Below are 12,316 nucleotides of genomic sequence, written 5' to 3' on the forward strand. Positions count from 1 at the left end.
AGAGAGGAACAAAATCAATCCAGAATGCATTGTAAGCACACTCCACAGACATAGTAATGTGAAGAGATGCTGTTGAATGGAGAGAATTTAATGAAGAATGCAGCGCTGCGGTATTGTACACAAACAACATTTAAAATGAGACATGGAAAAACACTCGGGTGCATGTGATTGTGTCAGCTGTTTTGTTTGACTCATGACGTGATATACGAGAAACGAGTGTTTTAACCTTTAGATTCACACACACACACTACAACTATCTATAGAGAGAAAAACACATTCATTGTCTTCCAAAAGAATAAGTGGATTGTGACTCATCACACAAACCAAGAGAAAGAGTTCATTGTTTAGAGGTTGCTATTTTATCTTAAACTTAATGTAGTTGCTACACTGTAAAAAGAAATCCCATTAAATGAATGTAAAAGGTCTGCAAAGTTACACACGTTATTGTCTTACAAAAGAGAGTGATTCTGAACTAATGCCAGCCTATGATCTTCAATGGCTGCCTATGAACAACCTCAGGTGTAGCTGAGACCTGAAAGAGTTAGGTTTGTGATTTCATGTGGAGAAGATGCTGTTTTCAGAGCTGCGAGAGCAAATACACTTTGTATGTACTTCAAAAGGATGAGGACTCGCTTTCCAATTGATACAGTAAAACTGACGCCATCATTACTGTTCGTATCACTGTGTATCATGTGCTGAGGAAGTTCAAGATCCTAGGGCGTCATATATTGACGCTTTTGACATTTCGTCTACATCGAACGCACATGGGACCCTTTAGCGTCAATATGAGACGCAGATAGAAATGGGCCAGAAGGCGCCTCCTAGCGGTCTAACCCTAACCCTACCCCAGACCTAAACCTACCCATAACCGAACAAAGCTCTGTGCGTGTCATATTGACGCTAAAGGGTGCCATGTGCGTTCGATGTAGACGAAATGTCAAAAGCGTCAGTACTGTATATGACGCCCAAGGATGAGAATGCGTTGGAAATTCAGACATGGTTATGGGCGTTTCATTTCTGACATGTGCTTTTTTTCTACAGTAGTCAACATTTGAAGTGGATCAAAACATCAAAGTTATACATGAATTACAACAATACCTTTGATGAGATGTTTGGATCCACTTCAAATGTTGACTACTGTATATCATGACATGCACTGATCTGACCTAAACTTCAGACTCGAGACATTCAGATCACTGTTTTTCTAGCAGATCAAAAGAAAATGGAGCCCGTGTTGCTTTATGCTGAGAGCTTTTGTGGCCACAACAATGAAAACAGAGACGTTCACATGAACGGAGCAGCGTCCAGCAGATGCCTTGAGTCCAATTATAACCTTTAGCAGGGCACCGTTCGGCACAGCTGTATCTGATGGAAATCACACAAGTACACTGGAATAAAAAGCATTTATTCAAATCCACATGCCCCAGAAGCTCTTGGTTAGATCAGTCAGAATTGCGCATTACACAAAACGTTGCATTTCCTAGCAAAATCAAAAGAAAAGCCAATTATATTTTGCATGACGAAAATAAAGAATGCTTCTCGGACCATTAACACTTATTTTTAAATGTTACGAGCAAATATAGCAAAATAGAAATTCTCATTTCTTTCTTTTGATTCAGGGAAGAAATATGACCCAGGCATGTTCTTGACAGGTTTAGTGAGATTCACTCTTAAAGGTGGATGAATGTCTTCATGGCGCAGACATCATTATTTAGAGTCATACCACCAAGAACAAAGTCAGCACAAACACTGCAGCCACATTACTCTTTCTCACTCTCATCTGCAGACATGTGCCTCTCCATCACGCTCTTGTGACATGTCAGATTCAGGGTTTTATCCATATTCATGAACAGTGAAGCCCCTGTAAAGTCTCAGAGCAAGCAGATGGGTTCGTTGACGAACCGGCCGTATCTGACCTCTGCAGAAGCATTCAATTGCACCAAGTCTGGCTAGACAGACAGAAGCGCACAGACAATTCTCTGTAAGGCTTTGTGCAATTGGATGCTTCTACAGAGGTCAGATACGGCCGGTTCGTCGAGGTTGCCCGCGAATATGTCCTGTTTGGGGAACACAGGATTGGGCTGGTCAGCCCAGTTGAGGGATGTTGCACCCCAGGAGGCCTCCAGTACCTGGATTGAGGGATTGCGGCAACTTTAACATGGCTCCGCAGGAGTTTCTCAGGCAGAATAAGGCAATGGCTGCAATTCTCCGGGTTCTTCAAAGCCTCTTCTGCGTGGTACGTAGAATGGGTAAGGGTCTTTCATGACGATCAACGCAAGCCCATGATAAACTGTTCCTGGGAGAAGCGGCATATTTAGAGAGCGACATACCGGCGATAAACTCAGTAAAATACGTTACAGGGAGCCTTGGAAAGGGAAGCAGGTGAGATCATGCAAGAGCGTGGGCGGCAAAACACAGCAATCCTAGGCTGAATTAAAGACACGTCTGGCGGTGGCTGATCTGGCGATATGTCTTCCTGAAGACACGCAAAGTGAGCAGTGTAAAATCCAACCGAACTGTGTCAGTGCAGAGATCGCGAAAAGCGAATGTCAACTGGAGAACAGCAGAGCATGTCGGCGTTATATGCCCTCAGGTAAGGGTGTGGGGCCGTACCTGGCATTGGGAATGCCTCTGGTGTGAAAGAATGCTTCTGTCTGTCTAACCAGACTTGGTGCAATTGGATGCTTCTACAGAGGTCAGATACAGCCGGTTCGTCAACGAACGGGAGGTTGCCCGCGAATATGTCCTGTTTGGGGAACACAGGATTGGGCTGGTCAGCCCAGTTGAGGGATGTTGCACCCCAGGAGGCCTCCAGTACCTGGATTGCGGGATTGCGGCAACTTTAAGACGGCGCCGCAAGAGTTTCTCAGGCAGAATAAGGCAATGGCTGCAATTCTCCGGGTTCTCCAAAGCCTCTTCTGCGTGGTACGCAGAACGGGTAAGGGTCTTTCATGATGATCAACGCAACACACACGGCTGGGCAAGCCCATGATAAACTGTTCCCGGGAGAAGCGGCATATTTAGAGAGCGACATACCAGCGATAAACTCAGTAAAATACGTTACAGGGAGCCTTGGAAAGGGAAGCAGGTGAGATCATGCAAGAGCGTGGGCGGCAAAACAGCAATCCTAGGCTGAATTAAAGACACGTCTGGCGGTGGCTGATCTGGCGATATGTCCTCCTGAAGACACGCAAAGTGAGCAGTGTAAAATCCAACCGAACTGTGTCAGTGCAGAGATCGCGAAAAGCGAATGTCAACTGGAGAACAGCAGAGCATGACGGCGTTATATGCCCTCAGGTAAGGGTGTGGGGCCGTACCTGGCATTGGGAATGCCTCTGGTGTGAAAGAAGGCTTCTGTCTGTCTAGCCATAAATTGGTGCAATTGAATGCTTCTGCAGAGGTCAAGCACGGATGCCCTTTACATAGATGGATCTCGAACACGAGATGATGAAAGAGTAATAACTGCTAAATGTTAACTTAAGCAGGCCTATGTAATCTTATGGGTTAGAAATACAATAAAATCAACATATAAATACCATCTCTACAGTTTTTAATGAGTTTGTTTGTGGTCAATACATTAAAGTTATTTATTTTTAGTGCTTATAGTACAAATAAGCATGTGCTAAGACACTTCACAAATATGAACAGTAATAATGAGATCATGCACATGGCATGCGAAAACAAATAAATCACTTCTACACAATGTGACTGACCATAAAAACATCTTATTACAGAACATCTACAAAGATAATGGCTTCTATAGACATCTGGTGAAATCATAAATTAAAGTAAATCTTTCATAACGGCATCAGGAGCATGATACAAGCCAGCATCCATATCGTGTTTTGGTTCTCACTGTGCTGTGCTATTATATATCCTGATCAAACAAGATGATGTTAAAGGTTTATGTTCCTTTTAGAAAGCACTTCTCCAAAAGCAAACTGAGTGCTGTCGATTGCCTGTATTTAAGAGATCAGATATTTGTAGAAACATTTTATTCATGAGATATGAGATATGCCATTATTAATTCATTCACTTGTCCAGCTGCTTTGCGCTGGAGTCTCAGTTATCAATAAAAGAGAGACAGGAAGGCAAAGACTAATGTCACTCTTTTATTTGCAGATATGTGCAATATATCAAGAAGAGCTAATGCTATCAAACTGATGCTCAAGCACAAATCTGCACAGCGGAACTCAAAGCAAAGCATGTCTCAGATGAGCTGTTAAATTGTGTTAGGCTGGTGATGTCATAATGGCAGTGAATCATAATGAATCATCTGTTTATGATGTCATAATGCAGCTGAGCTCGAGTCTTGTCTGTGTGTATGGGGAAAACAGGCCGCTTTTAAAGTCTTCCTTCTGTCCTCCAGGGAAAATTGTGGTCAGTTAGAGGGGAAGTTGTTGATAATCGCTCAGACTCTGAGGGAAATGGATGTTTAAAAAAGAAAAAGAAAATTCCACTGTCTGTCCCGCAGCATGTAAAATGACACTCAATTCAGACAACAATTCATGGGACGCCATCCAGACGCTCAAAATGTTTTAGTATTAAAAAAGAAATCTATCCGAAGCACAATATGTTCAGACAATTTATCCGCTGGGGGAGTTTAAACAGAACACAAAATGCTCGGAAATGTACTTTAAAACCACTCCAAATAGGGACTGAAAGAAACTAAACAAATTATCTTTTTTTCTGATGACGCATTAATGATAAAAAGCTTATCCTCTGAATAAGCGTCATGTAAATCTGTTTGATCTAAAGAGCTCAGCCTAGTTTTGACCAGAAACTTTAGAACAACTTTGGCATAATTCAATTCACATTTATTTGTATAACGCTTTTCACAATACATATCGTTTCAGAGAAGCATTCCAGAAAATGCAAGTCTACATTACAATTTAGAGTGATCTGTTATCAGAGGTGACTGTGTCCAAGTTAATGTACATTTACAAATCACGCCTCAGAAATGTACATATACAAATCACGCTGTTAGCTACCAATTTACTAATTTAAACTATCTATGGCAGAAACGATGAGCTCATTGAAGTAATGCATACATGTTGTTACCAATTGATTAGGATATATATAGAAAATTTTGCATTGGTGCATGTTGTGCTTCATCTGAAGTCCTCACAGTATTTGGACTCCTCTCCAGTCATCTCTTCACAGGTGTTAGGTCATATGAAGCTATGAGCTGACATACTCTCTAGTTACCTCTGGATGGGCATCCCAAGATAAAACAGAGAAGCAAATGGAATATAATTAGCGTAGCTGCTGTTCATAACATTAAGCAAAGATAATCATGTGCATTTGATCTGATATAACTGGAGTACAAGATTATGAGATGCATTATGCCAATGCTTGGCTAAAGAGATGCGTCTTTAATCTAGATTTAAACTGGGAGAGTGAGTCATTATCAGAAAGGCTATTCCAGAGCCAAATGTGAAAATGCTCTTCCTCCTTTAATGGACTAAGATAGGTACTATTAGAAGCCCAGAGTTTTGTGGCCATAAAGAGCATGATGGATTGAAGGGTGATAGAAGATCAGTTAAAACACAGCAGGTAAACCGTTAAGGGCCTTATAGGTCAGTAGCAATACTTTATTATTGATATGGAACCTAATAGGTAACCAGTGTAGAGATGATAAAATTGGTGTTATATGATCATATTTTCTTGACCTAGTAAGAATTCTAGCCGCTGCATTTTGGACTAATTGTAGCTTGTTTATTGCGGATGCAGGACAAACAGCTAGTAATCCATTACAGTAATCTAGTCTAGAGGTCATGAATGCATGAACTATTTTTTCTGCATTAGAAACAATTAGCATGTTCCGTAGCTTAGCTATTTTTGTAACTTATGAAATATGATTTTCGAAAGACAATTTGCTGTCTAATATAACACCAAGGTCTTTAACTGTAGACGGTGAGGTATCAGTACAACCTACTAAATGCAAATTGCATTCTAAGAGATTCGGTGTACAGGTTTTTGTTCCAATAATTAATATCTTATCAGAATTTAATAGAAAAAAATTGGTTATCCAATATTTTATATCTACAACACACTCTGTTAACTTGGATAATTTTGAGATTTCATCTGGTCATGATGAAATATATAATTGAGTATGTTTTTCCATGTTTTTTTTTTTTAAATGATATTACCAAGTGGCAGCATAAATATTGAAAATAGCAGAGGACCTAACACAGATCCTTGCAGCACTCCATCATTTACTGACATTATCTTAGATTTTTCCCATTCAAAACAAAATGGTAACAGTCTGATAGTTACGATCTAAACCCTAGCAGTTCTGTGACCTAATTCTAGCAGGGAAGCAGTGGCCGTCTGTAATGTTATTATTTATTGACTTATTTCAAATGTAACATAGCTAGCTTATACTTGAAACTTAGCAGTGTACTATACATATTGTTGGCTCTACTGACAGATTGCTTGCCTTGTTTTGGATAAATGAATAAATATCAATAAAAAAACAATCTCAATCAGATTGCACTAGTAGCTTTACTATAGTTGAATATTGTTTTAGTTATGTTTTGAATATATTTATGAGGAGGCTTTGTATCCTTGCCTCTGACAGCCTGCCACTGCTGGGATCCAATCACTCCCTTTGTAAAAGCTGGTCAGTGTTCATCTGTGTGCATTTAGTGGAATGGTTTGGCATAAAAACAATGTCTGAAAGCAGAATAGCAGTGCTGTCAGCAGTCCGGGTCAAAGACATTCACACACACTTTCACACACTAGGGGTCTGTGTTCAATTGAAGAGTGGACAGATTCGATGGAAAGTAAATATTCGGCACAGTTTGTGTCCTAAAATGCACATTTCAAGCATTTAACAACAAACACTTTCTGTCTTATTGTGGAAAGCTGACAGATGGTTTGTGTGTGTTAGATTCTCTTAAAACTGGTTGTTTCTCACCTAGCAAAAGAACAGGTTTTTTTTAGCTGGACTACTTTTATATGCAGATAAATGTTTTATTACTAACAGCAGTCTTTATTCTGAAAAAAAAAAAAAAAAAAAAAATCCCCATTCATTTCCTCCATTATGAAGAACCAAAACCAACATTAAAAAATGAAGATCAGGAAAAAACACAGATGCAACACTTTTTTATGAGGGAATGAACAATCCCATGAAGCATTGCAAACAGCACAATCAAAAAATAAAACATTATAAAACCTTTGATTTATAGTAATTATTTATAAATATAAATAAAATGTCCAGTCTTCACTATCAGCCTTCAGAAATCATTCTAATATGATGATTTTCTGCTCAAAAAACATTTCTAATTATCAATGTTGAAAACAGTTGAGCTGCTTCATATTTTTGTGGAAACTATGATGCATTTTTTTTCAGGATAATGAAAAGAACATAAAAAAACAGCATTTAATTTAAATAGAAATATTTTGTGGCATTTTAAATGTCTTTACTGTCCCTTTTGTTCAATTGAATGCATCCTTGCTTAATAAAAGTGTTCATTTTAATCCCAAATTTTTCAACAGCACTGTATGAATATAATGTCTTAGACATTATAGACTTCATTGTGCTTTACAGTAAACAAACCTTTTCTTGTATTTACAATCTGAGTGATGAGTGAAAGTATTTCCTTTAGTAATTTCCACAGATGCTTTTAACAGAGCTTAATCTGTATTGAATCCACAAAATTCAGATAAGAAGATAAGCTATCAATAAGTTGTTTTGAACATGAACATGTGTATTAAACGTCCATTTCAATAGCATATAAACGTAACACGTGACATGTACCATTCCGAGAATTTCTCCAGCAGCCATCATGCATCATTTTGCAGCAAATTTAACAATATCCCCCCTTTTGTGAGCATGAAATTAAATCTGCAAAGTGTTTACAGGAAGCTGTAAAGAGTAATTCAGCTCATGGGTGTGAATAACAGCATGTGCCCCATTCTGAAACACTTCTCAGCCGGTGATGCATTTACTCTATGGCTTTAAGAAGTCATGATTTAAATTCAATGCTCTTTCAGTGTGGGTATGTAGTATATACACACACACACACACACACACACACACACAGTGAATATGTCATTGTGAGGTCGCATGTATGGAACGAGCATCCTGGGAAACCCTTTTTCCCGTTGTGCTTGCTTTTAGGAACCATGATCCATCTATGTGATCTCATTAGCATTCAGATATATTTTACATAAAATACATTTAGAATTTAAGTGCAGTGCATCACCAAACAGAAGTGCATTGTGCTTACAACACCAAGGTCATGGGTTTGATTCCCAGGGAACGCATAAAACTGATGAAATGGATCCTTTGAATGCCAAATGCATGTACAGCTATGAATGTGTGGATAAATGTGTGGGTATACAAAATGTTAAAATGTTTAGGTTAGCAATACTGAAGTAATTACAGTGCCCTTTATGCTATTTTAAAGTTTCCTAATTTTGTTTTGAAAGTCTCCTACAATATACTTGCATCAAAAGACAAAAAACACATATTTTTTTCATAATATACATTGCACATCACCTCATTTCTCCAAAAGTTTGAAAACGGTTAGTTCGAGGATTTGGTCTCGCTAAACCCCTCCTTTCTGTGACCCTACTCTGCTCTGATTGGTTATGGCGTTATATCTGTGCCTCAATCCTGAGTGAGTAATTGTACGTTTTGAGCACAGAGAACTATATTTTGCAAGCACATTACATTATATTTTGAACAGAAATTAACAATCGCAAAAAAAAAAAATTTGTTTGAGCAAAGAAAAAACGATTCCGTGCTCAATAAATGTATTTGCTTGTTTGCTATTATCCATATTAACGTGCAATAATAACCACTCTCACGCAGTTTCCTCAGGTGCTCTCTCACAAACTTATTCTCTGCACTCCTGTCAAGTCCCTCTCTCTCTCTCTCTCTCTCAACCTCTTAATTCTGTGCGCGCTCAACTCTTGACACACACGCTCGCTCAACTTGCAACAGCGTTACAAGCGTGCCACAAAATCAACCAATCGGAAAATTAAAGGTCAATTGTGATTGGCTGTTGGTCTCCAATCAAATCGCTAGTAGAACCAAAGCCCGTCTTGTAGAACTATCCATAGATATCCATGTATATACATATATCCATAATATAATCCTTTATTTTATGATATCTATGGAACTATCTACAGCATCCCGGAAGCTTACTGAAAAAAAAAAATCGAAAAAAATAACTGGCTACAGCGAAACGAATGGATTAAAACACATTTTGGTAAGTATGTTTTTATTATTATTAACTTAAAAGTGCCTTGCTAGTTTTGTGTATCATAATGCTGTTGTGTTGTTTAACTTACAATATTATATCTAGTTAGTTTTGTGTATTATAAATTATAATACACAAAAATAATTATTAAAATAATTATTATAATGGTGGTTTTCTTTAGATCACAGACATTACAGACATTAGCCTAGTAGTTGGAGGGCAAATTTTGTTTAATTGTTCGGAAAATGTCAGTTTTAAGAGTGAGGTCATTGTGTGAGGTGATTGACAGCTATATGTGACAGAGGAATATTATGACGCTCCTCCAGAGATTCAGCTTATAATTTATAATGCTGTTGTGTTTAACTTACAATATTATATCTCCTATTGTGACTAAAGTGGTGTGACATTTAGGTGTTGCTGTTCTGATGACATTGTCTGCGGCTGTGCTAGCATTAGAATGCTTGAAAAGGATAAGTCAAACTAACTTTAGTCACAATAAGAGATATAATATTGTAAGTTAAACAACACAACAGCATTATGATACACAAAACTAACAAGGCACTTTTAAGTTAATAAAAAAAAAACCCTACCGATTTTTTTTTCAGTAAGCTTCCGAGATGCTGTAGATAGTTCCATAGATATCATATAATAAAGGATTATATATGGATATATGGATATACTGTATATGGATATCTATGGATAGTTCTACAAGACGGGCTTTGGTTCTACTAGCGATTTGATTGGAGACCAACAGCCAATCACAATTGACCTTTAATTTTCCGATTGGTTGATTTTGTGGCACGCTTGTAACGCTGTTGCAAGTTAAGCGAGCGTGTGTGTCAAGAGTTGAGCGCGCACAGAATTAAGAGGTTGAGAGAGAGAGAGAGAGAGAGAGAGAGGGACTTGACAGGAGTGCAGAGAATAAGTTTGTAGGAGTGCAGAGAATAAGTTTGTGAGAGAGCACCTGAGGAAACTGCGTGAGAGTGGTTATTATTGCACGTTAATATGGATAATAGCAAACAAGCAAATACATTTATTGAGCACGGAATAGTTTTTTCTTTGCTCAAACGAATTTTTTTTTTGCGATTGTTAATTTCTGTTCAAAATATAATGTAATGTACTTGCAAAATATAGTTCTCTGTGCGCAAAACTTACAATTACTCGCTCAGGATTGAGGCACACATATAACGCCATAATTGGTCAGACTGCCCAGTCTGTTGTGATTGGTCCACTCCACCGTTTACAGCGAGCACATTTCCGTTTCTGAATTTCAGCCCCAGATCTTCCTCAGCACTTGATACACAGTGATACGAACAGTAACATTGGCATCCGTTGTGTCGTATCAATTCAAGTGGATTTGCAGCACTGAAAACAGAGTCTTCTTGATATGCCAATAAACACGAACCAAACTCAGTCTCAGCTACAATTATAGTTTTTGAGGGCGGGCCAAAGTAGACATTGTTCGCGGGCATCAATGAAGACCCTAGGCTGGCATTATGCAAATATGTTACATTAAGTATGTAACAGGATGGAATTGCTGACAACTCATTTCGGCAGTTCAGAATCAATTCTTTCATTTGGAACCAATAACTTTATTAATCGTGCATGATGATCTTTAAAACTTTGCAGACTTTTACATTCACAAACTATATTACACACTGCATGAAAGATGATATTCGAAAAAGCATAACAGGGCACAATTCAACGATTTTATTTATAATAATATAAAACTTCAAAACTTTTTTCTCTGTTCTGTTTGAGTAGGAGCTGATATGTTACAGTGTCTATGTGTCTAAATGTAAATAAAAATACATAAATAAAAGGTGCTACAATCACACCTTACATACAATTAACGCCAAAGAACACACTGCTTAATGCTTCTCACAAAGACATTTAGAGAACAGACATTTTTTGCATGTGATACTTCAGTTAAAAAACCTGCTAATTTACTAACCAACCACAACTAGTATAACCAGGCCCTAAATGCAGTTAAAGGTACAATATGTAAGAATTTTGCATTAAAATATCCCAAAATCTCAAGGCCAGTGTTATATATTTTGTCAAGTTGATTATTTACAATATCCCACATGTTTCCAACTATTTTTAAATCGTGAGAAAATTGCGATTTTAACCAACGAAACGGGAGCAAGGGGGAGCTGGGAGTCGCCAGTCAATTGCGTCATATCCGCGTTACCCTCGGTTTCCGCTCGTACTGCGTGGAGTCCTGGACAAATGCGGAAGTTGTAGTTGTAGCGTCTATCAAGCAACAAACGTAGCTTGTTCGTGCAGTCGTTATGGAACACAATTATTATTTACCAATTGCAGCTGGTTCTGTCGACAAAGCATGCTTAATTTTATATTTTCCACATGTAGTATGGTTACGGTTATGTTTATGTAAGGAAAGTATTATTGCTTTAGATTTGTGTTTAACGTTAGTTTATTGACATTGCTTATCTGGTGTTTATGGCAATGTAAATAAATATAGCATGTGTTATACATAAAGATTAATCAGTATTTTGGCAAATGATGTGGGTATGTTCGAATGTACTTTTACAACAATTGTTTAGAACACGTAAAACTGCGCCGCGTTATCACAACAATGAATTCGACATACAGAAACATCTATGATAACCAATTTAGTATTAAACCTTACTTTTATTGCTGTTAATTCATTTTAATGAAATAAAAGTGTGATGAGGTTCAAGAGTCAGGAAGGAAGACGACGGGGTCGGCGTGACTGGGACTCGTACTTTATTAAAATAAAACAAAACAAACAAAAGTTCCACGCTCCTTCACATCGTCATCAAGCTACGCTGTTGTTGTGTTGTTGGAATGTAGCGCCCTCTAGCGGCAAACAAATTTTTGTTTATTGTACCTTTAATAGCAAAGTAATATCTGTGCTGTGCAAATTAGACACAGAGGACATTAGAGCCATGACCTACTTTGCATAAAACTCTCATAAACACATGCAAAACACATTGGGCATAAGTTATTCTTAGGGATTTTCCCCTATGAGAAAGCACAATGTGTGAGCCCACCTGGATCTGAACCTGCGACTGATGAATTGTAAACCTTCCATTACACTACCAGAGATCCCAACC

Source organism: Scardinius erythrophthalmus, assembly GCF_964197995.2.
Source record: "Scardinius erythrophthalmus genome assembly, chromosome: 10".
NCBI lineage: Eukaryota > Metazoa > Chordata > Actinopteri > Cypriniformes > Leuciscidae > Scardinius > Scardinius erythrophthalmus.